Genomic DNA, 16,999 nt, shown 5'->3' with positions numbered 1-16,999 from the left:
GACACTGGCGGCTTCAGCCTACAAGCGTTAAGCACCAACCTCTGTACAGTCTAGAGCTCTGGAGTGGAGCTTGGTTTAAGGAGTTTGTTGTTTGATTGGTTTGGGGTCTTTGGTGGGGTTTCTGGTTTTGTTGTTTTTTTTTTTGGGGGGGGGTTGTCTGTTTGTTTTGACAAAGGTCTCATTGTGTAGCCCCAGCTGTCCTGGAACCAAGCGCTGGGATTACAGGTGTGTGCCAAGACACTCAGCTTGGACTAAATTTTATATATACTTTTTTTCTCCCCTTCTTGCCCTGTTTCCTTTTTTAAGATTCATTTTTATTAATTATGTGTTTGTCTGTCTCTTTGCGGGTTAATGCAAGTGCCTACAAAGTTACGGGTGGTTGTGAACCGCCTGTCAGGAAAACTGAGAATCCAACTCAGTTCCTCTGGCAAAACAGTGTGTACTCAACCTCTGAGCCATCTCTCTGGCCCTCTTTCCTTTGTTTTCTTTCTGTGGTGGTTTGTTTTGTCTTTTTAAGACACGGTCTCCCTGTAGCCCCAGCTGGCCTGGAACTCTTATGTAGGCCTGGTTAGCCTTGAAGTCACAAAGATGCACCTGCCTCTGCCTCCCAAGTGCCGAGGTTAAAGTCATGCACCACCACACCCAGCTTTAAATATTAACTTTTATTCCGTCCTTCACTACTAATTCCAATTCCAGGGAATGGCTAACATTTCTTCAGTTTTGTTTTGTTTTTTTTTTAATTATTTTTTTTTTTTATGTGTCTAAGTGTATTGCCTGCATATGTGTAAGTACACCCGTGCAATGCCCACGGAGGTCAGAAGAGGGCATCAGATCCCTTGGAACTGGAACTACAGTTATTAACCACCATGTGGGTGCTGGGAATTGAACCCAGGTCCTCTGCAAGAACAATCAGTGCTCTTAATTGCTGAGCCATCTCTCCAGTCCTCAGTTTTTACCAAACATCAAATCCTTGACAAATATTTCCTTCCTAACAATGCAGAGAAATGGACAGCAGTGACCCAACTCCTACAATGACCACCTGGATTTGTAGAAAAGCTGAAATTTGAGAAGCAAGACTTCAATGAAAACCTACTACAGTTATATAGCTTTTATAAACAGGCCTTTTGGCACTGGAAACGTGATCCCAAGCCCATGGCTGGGGAGGTTATAGGTCTGAGGGGGAACCCTCTACTGCTGTTTTGCTCAACAGACATGTTGTCAAACTGCCTCCTAAATATTTGTATATAACCCATGGATTTGTGCTGTTCTCAATCTTGATTGGAGAAATTTCTTTCTGCAGTGAGCAGTAGTTAGTTCAGGGTCCAAGCACTGAGAATAAGTGACAATACTCAATCCTAAATTGAACATGAGTATCACCCTACTGACCTAAGACTGAGGGAGGATCATGGAGAAGAGGTGGAAAGAATGTAAGAGCCAGAGGAAGGGGAGGAGAGCTGTGAAATGCTGACCTCTGGACATGACATGGCTGTTGCACACATGAAGTCATGGCAACTGTGATTACCTGCACAAGATCAAGTCAGTCAAAATTCCAGCATAGGTGGGGTAGGGCCTCACGAGTCCCACCCTAGGTGAGGGATAATTAGCAGCTGATGGCTGCTGGGGGAGGGAGAGTCATCATTTTTCTTTGGGAGGTATGCTCATGCTCAGTGGATGGTCCCACACCCATGCAAATACAGGTGGCACTAATTGGCCTCAGTGGGTTATTAAAAAAAAAAGGACATGAAGTTGGGAGGGGGACACGCTGGGGAGAGATAGGATGGATATGATCAAAATACATTGTATACATGTATGAAATTCTCAGACTTAAAATATTATATATATATATATATATATATTTTTTTTTTTTTTTTAATTGCGCCCTAGGCATGAAACGGCTTTGGCAACTGAGCCAGGCATCAAGCTAGGATGAACAAAGGACTAGCATCTGCTCTGCCCCTAAGAACAGCACCAACGAGGTATCTCTTTGCCCATTGCCAGGGAGTATATATTTATATTTTTAAAGACTGAAAGTATTATATATTATGTATTTATATTTTAGGGTCTTTGAGCAGGGTGTGTTGGTGCACAACTATAATCCAGCTACTTAGGAGGCTAAGACAGAAGGGTCACAAACTCAAGACTACATGCTTAAGCTATATAGCAAAACCCTGTGTTAAATAAAAATTTTTTAAGAAAAAAATTGGGATTGGAGAGATGGCTCAGCGGTTAAGAATATATTTACTCTGCTGGGCGTGGTAACCCACGCCTCTGATCTCAGGACTTGAGAGGCAGAGCAGGTGAATCTCTTTTAGAGTTCAAGGCCAGCCTGGTCTACATAGTTAGTTCCAGGTCAGCTGGGGCTACAGGGACACCCAAAAAAAAAAAAAAGAATACTTACTCTGCTCTGGGAACCAGAGTTTGGTTCCCAGTACCCATGCAGGCAAACACATCTATCTGTAACTCTTCTTCTGGGGATCTGATGCCTTCCGACACCCTCTAACTCCTGCATGAATGTGGTGCATATAAACTCATGCAGGCACCGGAATAAATAAATCTTTTTAAAAAATACTTTATTATTTTTATTTTATGTGTATGAGTTTATTGCCTGCATGTATGTGAGTGCACCTATGTCGTGCAATGCCGCTGACGTCAGAAGAGGGCTTCAGATTCCCCCTGGAACTGGAGTTAAGGACAGTTCATAGCTGCCGTGTGGGTGCTGGGAATCGAACCCGGGTCCTCTGCAAGAGCAGTCAGTGCTCTAAACCGCTGAGCCATCTCTCCAGCCACATGGCCTTACATTTTTAAAAAAAAGATTTATTAGGACTGGAGATTTATTAGTCCTTAGATTTATTAGTCCTTAACTCCAGTTCCAGGGGAATCCAAAGCCTTCTTCTGACGTCCGCAGCATTGCACAACACAGGTGCACTCACATACATGCAGGCAATATGCTCATACACATAAAATAAAAATAATAAATAAAACATTAAAAAAAAAAAAAAAAAAGTAAGTCCAAGCCGGGCCTGGTGGCGCATGCCTTTAATCCCAGCACTCAGTAGGCAGAGGCAGGCAGATCTCAGTGAGTTCAAGGCCAGGCCAAGCTGGTTGTGGTGGTGCATGCTGAGTTCAAGGGGCTACAAGGAGACCCTGTCTCGAAAAGAAAAAGAGGAAAAAAACACCAGGTGAAGTGGCCTTTAATACCAGCACTGCACTGGGGAGGCACACAGGGATTCACAAAATGCACCTACACACATGCAGGCAAAACACTAATACACATAAAATTAAAATGAACAAAATCCTTAAAAAATAATAATAAAGCTGGTAAGATGGCTTCGATGGTACCAAGCCTGACAACCTAAGAACTGATTCCCACAAATTATTCTCTGACCTCTACATATGTGGAGGTCACAAGTGGCTCCCACACATACACAAACAAATAAATATACAAAATAATGAGAAATGTTTAGTTAGGGGCTGGAGAGACACTCAGCAGTTAAAAGCACTGGCTGCCTTTGCAGAGGACCAGGTTTGATTCCCAGCACCCACATAGCGGCTAACAACCATCTGTAACTCCAGTTACAGGAGATCCAACACCCTCTTCTGAACTCCACATAGCACAATATGGGTGTACTTACATACATGCAAACAATACACTTATAATACACATAAAAAAATAAAAATAATAAATATTTTTAAAAAGAAATATTTAATTCAAAATTAAATTTAAAGGCCTGGTATGGCAGTCCACACTTTTAATCCTAGCAGGAGGTAGAAACAGGCTGACAGATCTCTGGGAGTTCAAGGCCAGCCTCGTCTGAATACCGCATTCCAAGCCAGCCAGAGCTACATAGTGACCCTGTCTAAAAAAACAAAAACAAAAACAAAAAATTAATTTAATTTGGGCTGGAGAGATGGCTCGGTGGTTAAGCACACTGGTTATTCTTGCAGAAGACCCGGGTTCACAGTACCCACATGGCAGCTAATAACTGTCCATACCTCCAGTCCCAAGGGATCTGACAGCCTCTTCTGACCTCCACGCACATTGCATGACACGGGTGCACTTACTTACATGCACGCAATATGCATACATATAAAATTTTAAAAATTAAATTTTTTTTTAATTTAATTTAAAAGGCCTATGGGGCCAGGCATGGTGGCACATGCCTCTAATCCCAGCCCTTGGGAGGCAGAGGCAGGGGGAGCTCTGTCAGGTCAAAGCCAGCCTGGGCTACATAGCGAGGTCCAGGACAGCTGGGGCTACTGGAAGACCCTGTCTCTAAAAAGACCAAAAAAAAATAATAATAAAAATAAAAAAATAAAAGGCCTATGGCCAGATATGGGACTACAGGCCTATAATCCCAGCATTTAGAGGCAGAAGAATCAGGAGTTCAAGGTCATCCTTAGCTACATTGCAAGTCTGAGGCAGTTTGGACTCTATGAGACCCTGCCTCAAAAAAACAAAATGCAAACCCCTCAAAAAAGGTCTTTTGATTACTTGTAACACTAATGACAATAAGAGACTCCTGCTAAATTTTCTTTTTTGAAAGCGAGCAGTCAGGCATGGTGGCTTATGCCTGTAATTCCAGCACCTGGGAGGGAGAAGAGACAGGATTTGAAGTGCCCACATTTCCAAGGACAGGTTTCCACAACCTAGCTATTTCAGTATCTGTGCATCTACAGAAGAGGGGCACGTCAATCCAGCTCTTTGTAGACCTTTTTCATGTGGGAAAAAGACCTCATGAATAACAGGCTTCTAGGAAAGACATCCAAAGTGTACTCAACTAAAAAGCCTGGGAGTCAGCTTTTAAATTCCTAGGTTTATGTTCCTGACAGAGGATAAACTGTCATGGAATAAAAGTCGCATTTTAAACCCTTCCCCAAACAGTGCCTCTGCCTCCTTCCCCCAAAGACCAGGGACTCAAGCTCCACCTGCCTTTCATACAACTCTCCTATTTACACTTGGTAACTAACCAGACTCTTAAATTTTTTACAAGATTTCTGCAAGCTAATTTGGCCAAATAAGCAAAGTACAACTAACTGGAGACCCATGCAAGGATCCAACAAAGCTATCAATGTATTAACAAGTCAGGGTTTTGATTCTGATTAGCTTACCTCACTTTTAGTCAAGAACCAATACAGGAAGTCCCTAAGAAAGCTGCTTGGGGAAAGCATCCTCCCTTTCTCCAAGCTTATAATCTAATCAAGGCTGAGTGAGAGGCTAAAGGACACAGGCCTATAATAACAGCACTCTGGAGGCTGAGGCAGGACTGCTACAAGTTGAAGGCCAGCTAGGGCTTGACAATCTCAAACAAATGAATTTTTTAAAAATTAAAGTTCAGTGGCAGAATACATGGGAGTCCCTGGGTTCAAGGCTCAGGACCACCAAAAAAAAATAAAAAATAACCCTTCCTCCTATTAGTTCCTAGGAAGATGAGGAAGAAAAGTCAGTAAGTTAAATATACCTTTGAGTATGGATTTCCAGGCAGCATCAGCATCTGTTTGAATAATTGGTCATTCTTAAAGAACCACTAATTTACTCATTTGAAACCCAGGGGCATTTGTTTATGGTGCTGAGAAGCCAACCAGGGCTGCTTACATGCAAAGTAGGTGCTCTATCACTGGGCTGCATCCCCCAGCTGCAGGAATTTTGTTATTGTTAAACAATTTTTATTTATTCTTTTATGTCTGAGTATATGATGTGTGTAAGAATACAGAAGCTTGTGTGAAACTCAGAGGCAAGTTCTATGAAGTCAGTTCTCTCTTCCTACCTTAGATCCCTGACTTCCAGGGATCGAACTCAGGTCATCACTTATTTGACAAGTACTCACCAGCTGAGCCACAACCAGTTTTGACTTTTTTTTGTTTTGTTTTGGTGTTTTTGAGACAGGGTCTCCTTGTAGTTCCAGCTGGCCTGGAACTCACTATGCAGACCAGGCTGCCTCAAGCTCACAGAAATCAGCCTGTCTCTGCCTCCCTAGTGCTGGAATTAAAGGCATGCACTACCATGCCCAGCCAATTTTGTCTTTTTGTAGAGGCAGAGTCTTGATATAAGGCAAGTCCAAGCTGCAATCCACAGGCTGGAAGCATCCCAGGATAGCTATGAATATGGTCAACACATTTGTAGATGACAATGTCATACTGCAAAGTCTAATGGTAGAACACTCCCACATATAGATCCTCCTGCCTCAGCCTGGAAGTGGGGGGTTTTAGATGTGTGTTACCACTACAGCCAGTTTCTGGAATCATTTTTGAATGGTGTTTGCACTTAATACATACTTTCAAATTTCAAATGCAGAGTTTTTGTTGTAGTGCTTTGGCTTTTTTTTTAAAAGAAAGGGTTTCCTTGTAGCCCCATCTGGCCTGGAACTCTCACCAGGCTGGCCTCAATATCAGAGATTCACCAGCTTCTGCATCCTGAGTACTGAATACAGAGTTTTAAGCACCACTAAATCTAGGAATAAGTTATCAGGTAGCTGATTCATATAGATAAAAGGGATCTTGGGGTAAGGAAGTTAAAAGCACAACATCTAACTTTCCCCAAATCCCAAAGCAAACAAACTTTTTGTTTTTGCTTTGTTCTTGTTTGAGACAGGATCTCATGTAGCCTAGAATGACCTCAGTATATAGCCAGTGGGGGCTTTTTACCTCCTATTCCATCTGCTTCTACCTCCCAAGTGCTCAAATTTATAGGTATACTCCACTCCACCTGACTACAAACTGCCTTCTCCTTTAAATTTCTTGCTACTTGCCCTGACAATTAAAATGGAAAAAAAAAAATTAAAAAGTCAGGTCTGAGGTACCTGATTGTAATCCCAGCATGGGGGAGGCAGAGGTAGGAAGATCATCATGAGTTTAAGCCCAGCCTGATCAGAATAATGAGATCCTGTCACACACCAAAAAAATAATGAAAATGAGGGCTGGAGAGATGGCTCAGTGAGTAAAGTGTCTACTGTAAACAAAAGGACCTGAATTTAGAGCCCAGCACCCATGTAAAAGCTGGGAGGGGTGGTATACACCTATAACCCCAGCACTGGGAAGTGGAGACAGGTAGATCCCATGGTCTCTCTGACCAACCAGTCAAGCCCAAATAGCAAGCTCTGGGTACAGTGAAAGACCCTATCTCAAAAAATAAGGTGGAAAAATTAAAATTAAATCAGGGCTAGAGAGATAGCAGGTTAAGAGTACTGGCTGTTCTTGCAGGACCTGGGTTTGGTTCCCAGCACCCATATGGCAGCTAAGTCTAACTCCAGTTCCAGGGGATCTGATACTCTCTTCTGGCCTTCAAGGGCATTGCACACAGGTAACATACTCACATACACGCAGGCAAAACACTCATACATAAAAAATACAAATAAGGGGCTGGAGAGATGGCTCAGTGGTTAAGAGCACTGACTGCTCTTTCAGAGGACCTGGGTTCAATTCCCAGCACCCACATGGTGGCTACAAATGGTCTTTAACTCTAGTTCCAGAGGAATCCAAAGCCCTCTTCTGGCCTCCCCGGCATTGCAGGACACAGGTGCACTCAACTACATGCAGGCAATACACTCATACACATAAATAAAAATAATAAAATAAGCCAGGCTTGGTGGTGCATGCCTTTAATCCCAGCACTTGGGAGGCAGAGGCAGGTGGATCTTTTTAAGTTGGAGGCCAGCCTGGTCTACATAGTGAGTTCGAGGACAGCTGGGGCTACAAGGAGACCCTGTCTCAAAAAGACAAAAGTAAATAAATAAATAAATAATAAATAAATAAATCAAAAAAAAAAAAAAAACAAGCTGGGTGTGGTAGCACACACCTTTAATCCCAGCACTCATGAGGCAGGAGGCAGAGGCAGGCAGATCTCTGTGAGTTCCAGGCCACCCTGGTCTACATAGCAAGTTCCAGGCCAGCTGGAGCTACAGGGTGATCCTGTCTCAAAAAATAAAAAAAAAAAAACTGGGTGTGGGAAGGAAAACTTAAAATATACATTACCTAAAAGAATTTACAAGTAAATAGTGTTATATACAAAATACAGCCTCAAAAGATAATAAACAAGCTGGGTATGGCAGTGCATGTCTTTAATCCCAGCACTCAGGAGGCAGAGCCAGGCAGATCTCTGTGAGACCAAAGCCAGCCTGGTCTACATAGATAGTTCCAGGCCAGCTGGGGCTACAGGGAGACCCTGTCTCAAAAAAAAAAACCACAAACAAAAATAGCACTGCCCTCTTAGTACAGACACAGATAACACTAAATAGAGAACTCAAGGCAGACTTCTTTGAGAGTTCTAGTAGTTTTGAACAAAATACAGCCCACAACTGGCAGAGCACATAAAGGCAGAAGAATACTGAAAGGGCATGAAGACAAGCTGGCTGCCTTGGCTAGAAAAGAGACAGTGGCAGAAGTGACCTGGGACAAGGAAATGACTGGTAGTCTGCCCAAAAAAAAGCACATGAAAGAAATCAGATCAGCTATAAGGAGTTCCCACAGGCAACAGAATTTCTAAGCAAGGTACTGACAGATTCAGTGTGGGGTGGACCTTGGAAAAATATTCAGTTGCTCTGTTTTCAATTGGGGAAATGAAGCCCAAGAGCATGAAATGATTTGCCCGAGGTCACACAGTGAGTGGAAGAGCTGGGACTAGTGCCAGATCCAGATCAAATCTGTCACTGAAGATAACCTGCCATTCATGTGAGGAATGGAGGGGTTGAGGAAAGATCAGGGACACAGAAGTCTAGTCATTCAGGTTCGTCCTGATTAGGGCCTGGAAAAGGATCACACTGGAAAAAGGCCATGAAAGTTAACAGAACAGGTACAGATGACTTAAGAGATTCAGAATGGAAAAACCCAGAGAACTAGGCATAGTGGGACATGCCTGAAATCCCAGTACTTGGGAGGTAGAAGGAGAAGGATCAGGGGTTCAAGGCCAGTCTAACATACATGACAGACTGTCTGAAAAAAAAGGGAGGAGGGGAATCCACTAGTACACAAGGAGAAACAGTATAACAAGCATGACTCCATCAAAGACTGTCACTGTCTTCTTACCAGTGGAGTGATTACAGACAAACCAGTGGCTTCCATTCATGGCGCAGGCACCCACCTTTCCCCTGCCCTTTCTTAGGTCCATTTTAAAAACCCAGAAATGCCAGGCGTGGTGGCACATGCCTTTAATTCTAGCACTTGGGAGGCAGAGGCAGGTGGATCTCTGTGAGTTCAGGGCCAGCCTGGTCTACATAGTGAGTTCCAGGACAGCTGGGGCTACAGGGAGACCCTGTCTCAAAAAAAAAAAAAAAAAAAAAAAAACCCAACAAAACAAACCCTAATAATTAAAGCAAACCAGTCAAGCACGGTGGCACACTCTTTTAATCTCAGCACTCAGGAGGCAAAGGCAGGTGGATCTCTATGAGATCAAGTCCTGGTCTACATAGTGAGTTCCAGGCCAGCTAGGACCATAGGGAGACACTGTCTTAAAAAGACACCCCCGAAAACACACACACAAAACCAAATTCGCAGGTGAGAGAATAGCTCCGTGTTAAGCACATGCTTTGCATGCACAAAGCTTTGTAGTCAACTTTCATCTTTAATTGGCAGAAATATGTCCTCCAAAGGAAATTATATTCAAGCCACATCACCAAAAAAAAAAAAAAAAAAAAAAAAAAAAGCCCAGAAAGCCAAGTCCTATGACTTAATCTGAGGTATCTCAGGAAAGGTGAGGAATCAGAAACAAGTTGACTATGCAGTATTTACTAAAATGGTTCTCTGTCATTATCAGAGCTTGAAGTATAACTCAATATTAGAGCATGTATCTTGAAAGCACAGGCCCTCAATCCTCAGCACCCCAGGTTAAAAAAAAATATATGTAGCACTTAAATTTGGCAATGTAGAGAGAAACGAGAAGTTTTACAGATAGTTCAAAAAGCTATAGGTTAGCAATGGCCTCTATCTATAGCAGCAGCACTTGGGGGGCTGAAGCAGAAAAACCACAAGTTAGAGGTCAGCATGCGCTACATAGCAAGGGGGGGGAAGAGAGGAAGGAATGAAGGGAGAGAGGGAAGTAGGAAAGAAGGAAGGAAATAAATAAATTCAGGGCATGGTGCCCCAAATCTGTAATCCCAGCACATCAGCACTCCAGGGTCTAAGGCATAGAACCATATGTTCAAGGCTAGTTGGGTTACATACATAATTCAAGGCAAAATCCTGTCTCTATTTAAAAAAAAAAAGTCCTAATAAGGGCTAATAAGGGAACCATAGCCTTGTACAAACTTTAAGAGATATGTGTCTGAACAGAAGAGAAAATGGAAAACAATACCCCAGCATTTGGCTAATGATCAGTTTTTCTATTTGCACTGAGAACTCTTTGGCTGTGTATATGGGTTCAATAGTCTTAGCACCACCCAAAAATTAGCTATGCAGATACTCAGACCCCATCCTCAACCTACCACATTAGGAGCATTTTAACTAGACAACCAGGGGATTTGCATGCATATTCAAGTTTGAGAAGCACTGGTATAGGACACTTCAAGTGCACTTACCACACTACACAGATAAAGGAGCAACTGCCAAATAAAGAGACAAAGTACCTGTTCACTTTAAGTACACTGTATTTTATTAGGTACTGCTCCGACTGCGGATTTCTGATTTTTTTTTAAATAAATTCAGTACTTACTAATGAACAAATGATCTGAATGTGGGATCTATTTCCCTTCCTGAAACAACACAGCTTAGTTCTAGGCTTTTAGGGACAAGAAATATGGAACAGCTTAGCTGTTCCAAAAATACAAAATGGTCAATTTTATTCAAGTTCTAACCCTGAATTCAGATCACTTCCCCACAAGACCCCTTAATTCCAACAGGTTCCTGAGAATACCATTAAATGCCCCAGCATCCCCAGGAAGGAGCGCCTGGCAAATGTCCAGTTTCCAAATGTGATTCAGAAGGCTGGTCCTAGAAATATGGTACCCCTGCCTTGTATAATGTCTCAGATCCAAACTCCCTCCCCTACTCCATAGGCCTCCTGCAGCTGCACATTCAAGTATTTCCCAAAAGGAAGGAAGGTCAGAGGTGTCATTATCCCCTAAGCACTTGAGATTCCAGCTGTGGAGAAATTAATAGGTTAGAAGTTCCAGGCTGCAAAATCCTATGTAAAAAATTTGGAAAGGGAAAGGGAAATATTAGGGATGGGTACCGGCTGGGAAGCTCCTAAGAGACAAGATGTCCCAGGTATTTGTAGATTTTTAAAGAGGGAGTTGGGAGAAAAGATCAACATATGTATGAAGATGAACAGGAGAGAGAGAGACACACAGACATAAACATACACATTGTTGTTTTTTTTCCCCCATGGCTGAGGATCAAACCCAGGGCCTCCACACATGCTAGGCAAGTATTCTACCAATAAGCCAGATCTCCCAGCCCAAATGACTTCTTAAGTTTGAAAAAAAAACTAACAGAGGGTAGTTTATGGGCTAAAAGCGATACAGTACTAGAAAAATCTCTTGAAACCCCCACCTAGTACAGAGATAAAGAAAAAGAAAATAGAACTTACCCAGTCAGATTTGTTTGTATGACTAAGACCGGGTCTCACTATGTACTGCAAGCCAGCCTGGAACTCACTATGTTGACCAGGCAGGACTGGAATCTGCCAACAATCATCCTATCTCAAATGCTGGGATCAAGTATGCAAAACCATTTAGGACTTAATAAGAATCGTACAGGAAGTTAAGCAACCAGAGGATCAGGAGTCCTGTAAATAACCAAGCAAATACAAGGCATCCTTCCCATTTGACTCCAGTATCAGATCAGGCAACCCTAGTCCTGTGGACATCTCCAACACAAGGGGAAGAGAGAGGAACTTCTAGAGGTAAGAGAAAGTGTCCAAGGGAGCCAGAAAAATGCTGGGTAGAAGGCAAGAAGAGAATTCCTGTTTGCAGGAAGATAAAAGCCATGAAAAGCCATGTTAGCTGGGCATGGTGGCTCACATCTGAAATCTTAGCACTTTAGAGGCTGAGGCAGGCTGATTCCTATGGATTCAAGGCCAGCATGGGCTATATAATAAGTTCTAGGACAGTCTGGGCCACAAAGTGAGTCCTTATCTCAAAAACAAACAAAAGCTGTGTCATGTGTGTGCATGGAAAAGGATCCCGGGGGAATGGGCTCAGGATGTATGGCTACAGAAGTACCTTCAGAAAAAATGCTTCACAGATCTGCACTCAACAGAGGAAGGAAGAGGAAATGGGCACTGAAAGGAGACTTGGAGAGCACCTAAGGGGAATGTGGTTCCTGAAGACAGAAGGAAACACGAGTAAAACTCTTTAAGATTTTACTTTATGGGTTATTAGTTTTTGCGTGCAAGCATACAAGTGCACCCTGTGCTACAAAGGCCAGAAAACAGAAAGCTGTGAGCTGTGATTTGGATGCTGGGATCTGAACCTACGTTCTCTGCAAGAGCAGGTAGTGCTCTTAACTGCTGAGCCATCTCTTCAGTCCCAAGAGAAACTATCTTGGGTAACAGAAAAGCTAAAAAGGGATAGGAAAGAAGCAGTCATGGTGACAGGCACCTGTTATCCCAGACAGGCAAATCAGTGCCAGCCAGGGCTATGTAGTAAGTTCCAGGCTAGCCTGAGCTACATAGCAAGACTCAGTCTCAAAAAAGGAGGACTAGCAGGTGAGCGGCTCAGTAGATAGAGCTACTAACCTGGAGTTCAATTCTTGGACCCTACATGGAGGAAGCAGAGAATTGACTTCCTGCATGTTTGTCCTCTGACCTCCACATGCATTCCAGGGCTGAGCAAACACACAAATAAACAAATGACTGATAGAAAAAATACAAATTTTTTTCAATTAATAAAAAAGGAAAAAAGAGGAAGAATGTGGGGAGGAGGAAGGATGCGCAAGAACCACTTGCATCTAGGAAAGGACTTAGAAGGGTGTACCTCCATATTCAAGAAGCATCTAAACCTGGAAAGTTGCTGCGTCCCCAGATGGTTTAGCTCCTACTAAAGGAAACATTATCTTTATGGACACACTCTCAAATAGGAAAACAAGCCTGCTCCAGGAAAGAAGGTAGCTTGAAGAACGCAAGAGAACACGCAACCCCAAAGACCGACTTAAGGAAAAGGCAGCGAATTCCCTTATTGGTGAAACTGGAAACATAAACATAGGATTTGGAGAACTTGAAAACGATGTGCACCACAGACCGCGGGGCTAAGAAAAAGAACTAATCCCTAAATTTAAGAACTTCTGAAAACGTGTCAGATTTGGAGCCTGGAAGGATTTTTTTTTTCTTTGAAGTTGTGGAGCTGCAATAAATTATTCCAAAACTTTGGTCACTGGACCTCACTTTTGAAGGACCTACTACGGGGCTGAACCCCAAACTGGAAAGGGTTTACTTATTGCGATCAGAGGTTTGAATATGAGTATACGCCCAGTTTGGGGGAGGGGGGGAATCGAAGGAAAGGCGGCAATGCCCTAAATTGGGTGGAGGATTAGAAACAGATTAAAAATCCCAAGGCTGGAGTTTAAGTAACGGGGAGCGACGCCCAGATTTTTCAAACTATAAAGGGGACACTCCCATATTCAGGGTCCTGAGAAAGACTGTGCTTCCCAGAACAGGATAGTAAAGCGACTAGACGAAAGCGCGCTTCCCGGGAGAAGACAACAGCCGAGGTTACACCCCATTCCCGCAGCCCCGAGGCGCAGCCGTGGCGCCCCTCCCAACCCCCCACAGCCCGGCTCCGCGCCCCGGGCCCACAGCTCGCGGCCCAGCCCCCTAGGGCCGCGCTAATTGGCTGCGGCGGCCGTCGCTCCCGTGGGGAGCCCCGGGGATTGGGCGCCGCTCGCACGCCCGCCAGGCTCTCAGCAGCGGTCCCCAGGCCTCTCTCCGGGGCCGAACGATCGGGGGGCCAAGCGGGGAGCGGGGCAGGACCAGAGACCCGGAGCCGAGGCAGCGTCCGTCCCCGTCCCCGCCCGCACGGCGCCGCTCGCGCGCCACATGGGGCCAGCCCCCGACTCGGTCCCGGCCAACTAGCTTCGCGTCGCCGCGCCTAGCCACGAGCTCACCTCACCGCCCCGCTCCTGCTGCGCCGCTCCAGGACCAACCGACAGAAGGACTCTGCGCGCTGCGCACCACGTGACCCCGGGAACGCGCCCAGCGTCTCCCCCGCCCCCCCCCACGCGCGCACCCTCGCCAACATCGAGTGACGCAGCGGCCTCGACGGCCCCGCCCCGTAGCCACGCCACGCCCGGTCACTGGGGCGATGGCTCGCGCAGGTTACGCCCATTACCCTGCCGCGCGGGAACCAGGCAGCAGGACTATGAAGTCCCACTCGCCGGGGACCGCTGAGATCACTGGAAGCCCGGGACTGCATACTGGCCCACCTCCCCTGCTAATTGCCCCCCTTTCCCTCCATGCGCCACCACCCCTCGGGTTTAGGCGACCAGCTTTCTCCACCGTGATCGTGGTTTCTACAATTCCTTACTCTGCCTTTTCCAATCCATTCCGCACACGTGAAGGATCTTCAAAACGCCAGCCCGCGTTTCCTCTCCAGATGAAGATCTAACTCTGCCTAGATTGTCTCCTGGACTCTTAAAGTCTGGCTTTATCCCAAGTCTGGCTTTACCTGCCTCTCCTCGCACAGTCTGCCTCCCTGTCTTTCAAGTCCACATCTCTGACTTTGCTCTCATCCCTCCTCCACTTTGTGTCCTTAACTCCTAAAAAAGGATCCCTTGTCGAGAAAAAGCTGCTGAATTATCTCTGGGGACCAAGGTGCAAGTTGCAGCCACAACAGAAGAGATGTTTTCCCTGTGAGATTTAGCAAGTTCCAAGGGGAAATGCTAAAATTGATACTTACCGAGGCAATAATGCCTTGACACTGGAAATATACAGCAGCCAGATTTGCACTTCTTAAAATCTAAGTCTGGTCTTGTCTCTGCATTATTTAACCCATCAATCCATCTCTCCATCTGCATCTGTGCCTTTGACCACACTCACTGTCATATTTTATATTTCTTTTTTTTGAAACAGGGTCTCACTCTGAAGCCAAGTTTGACCTCAAACTCATAAGTATCCTCCTTCCTCACCCTCCCAAGTTCTGAAATTACAGTCCTGAGACACCATGCCTAGCTCTTTTCTGTCATTTTTTTATTTTTCATTTTTAGATAGAGCTCACTAACCCTGGATGACCCAAAATTCACTATGTAGACCAGGCTGACCTCCAACTCATAACTTGCCTCTGCCTTCCAAGTGCTGTGATTAAAGATGTACACCACAAACCTGGCCTTAATTTTTTTAATGTTTTTTATTATTTTTTATGTGTATGACTGTATTGCCTGCATTTATATAAGTGCACCTCTGTCATACAATGCCTTCTTAAGTCATAAGAGGGCATCGACTCCCTTGGAACTGGAGTTATGATGTTGTTAGCTACAATATGGATGCTGGGAATCAAACCTGGGTCCTCTGTAAGAGAAGCCAGTGATTTTAACCACTGAACCATCTCTCCAACCCCAATTTCTTTTATTATATTTGGTTATTGTATGTATATGTATTTTTCAGGCACACACAGGTGGAAATCAGAGGACAACTTGCAAGAGTCAATTCTGGGGTGGTCCTGGGGCTAGAACACTCAGGTCATCAGGCTTGGTGGCAAGTTCCTTAACCTGCTGAGCCTTCGCATTTGCCTTTCTCTCATTTTCTATGGCTCTTTCCAAACCCTTCCCAACCTCTGGGCTGTGGACTAGGCTGTTTCTTCTCTGTTTGTATGTTACGCCTAGGCCTCAAACTCCTAATTGCAAGCATATGCCACCAGGCTTAGCTAGCTGTTACTATTTTTATAAGACTGTCGCATTTTTTTTTCTTTTTTTCTTTTTTTTTTCGGTCTTTTTGAGACAGGGTCTCCCTGTAGCCCCAGCAGTCCTGGAACTCACTATGTAGACCAGGCTGGCCTTGAACTCACAGATATCCGACTGCCTCTGCCTCCCGAGTGCTAGGATTAAAGGCGTGCACCACCACGCCCGGCTCACTTTTTTTTATAGGGCTGACTCTTCATGTTGAAAGTGTTGTCATCTCCCCAGTGAAGTCCCCTTTGACCATGTTATCTAGAAGAGCTCCACTATTCTATGGAATTTTTTTTTTTTTTAAGGCAAGATCTCTTTGTAGCCCTGGCTGGTCTCAAAGAGATTCACCTGCCTCTGCTACTGGGTGCTGGGATTAAAGGTGTGGGCCACCATGTCAGGCTGTCAATGGAATTTTTATATCAACTTCAACTTAAAGGAACATTGAGATAAGGAACAAGATTAGTTTTACAGCTGTTATCAATACTAAGATGAATAATAAGTTAGTTGGTACCAGTATATAAACTGCTCTACCCTGTAGAATCTAATTTAACATGGTGGATTTATTACCATGAAATAACAGTATGAAGCAAAATCTGATAGTATAGACTTTTCCTCCTAGCTACTCAGCTGAGGTAGGAGGATCACAAATTTAAGGCCATCCTGGGAAACTTTGTGATTCCTTTCTTCAAAATAAAACAGGGCCAGTGAGATAGCTCAATAGGTAAAGGCACCTGGTAACCCCAGTTTGATTCCTGCATCATATGTAACAATGAGGCATGGTGGTGCATACCTTTAATCCCACACTGGGGAGGCAGAGGCAGGCAGCTCTCTGGGAGTTCAAGGCAAGTCTGGTCTGCATAGTGAGTTCCAGGCCAGCTGGGGCTAGAGGGAGACCCTGTGTCAAAAAGGATCCTCCTCACAAAGAAAAAGGTGAAATCAGAGGGCTGGAGAAAGGGCTCAGTGGCTAGGAGCACTAGCTGCTCTTCCTATTCCCAGTTACCCATATGGTGACAAGGCCATCCATAACTCCACTTCCAAGGGATCTGATGCCCTCTTCTGATCTCTATGGGCATTGTACAACACAAATACACTTAACCATGTAGGCAATACATGCATACACATTAAAATAAAAATAATAACTGCCGGGCGTGGTGGTGCACGCCTTTAATCCCAGCACTCGGGAGGCAGAGGCAGG

The 16,999-nt window shown here is 44.5% G+C and overlaps 1 protein-coding gene across 1 annotated transcript in view; it reads right to left on the bottom strand.

The window, feature by feature from the left end:
- Window positions 1–14,175, bottom strand: part of Phf20 (PHD finger protein 20) — a 123,757-nt gene extending 109,582 nt beyond the window's left edge. The window contains exon 1 of the mRNA XM_008840765.2: window positions 14,029–14,175. The gene's annotated coding sequence lies outside the window, so the exon portion shown is untranslated. The remainder of the gene's footprint in view (window positions 1–14,028) is intronic.
- Window positions 14,176–16,999: the final 2,824 nt, after the last annotated feature.

This window comes from Nannospalax galili, unplaced genomic scaffold (assembly GCF_000622305.1).
Source record: "Nannospalax galili isolate Female #2095 unplaced genomic scaffold, S.galili_v1.0 scaffold221, whole genome shotgun sequence".
Lineage (NCBI taxonomy): Eukaryota > Metazoa > Chordata > Mammalia > Rodentia > Spalacidae > Nannospalax > Nannospalax galili.
The sequence above is the reverse complement of the archived record's forward strand: the minus strand, read 5'-3'. Positions and strand labels throughout refer to the sequence as shown.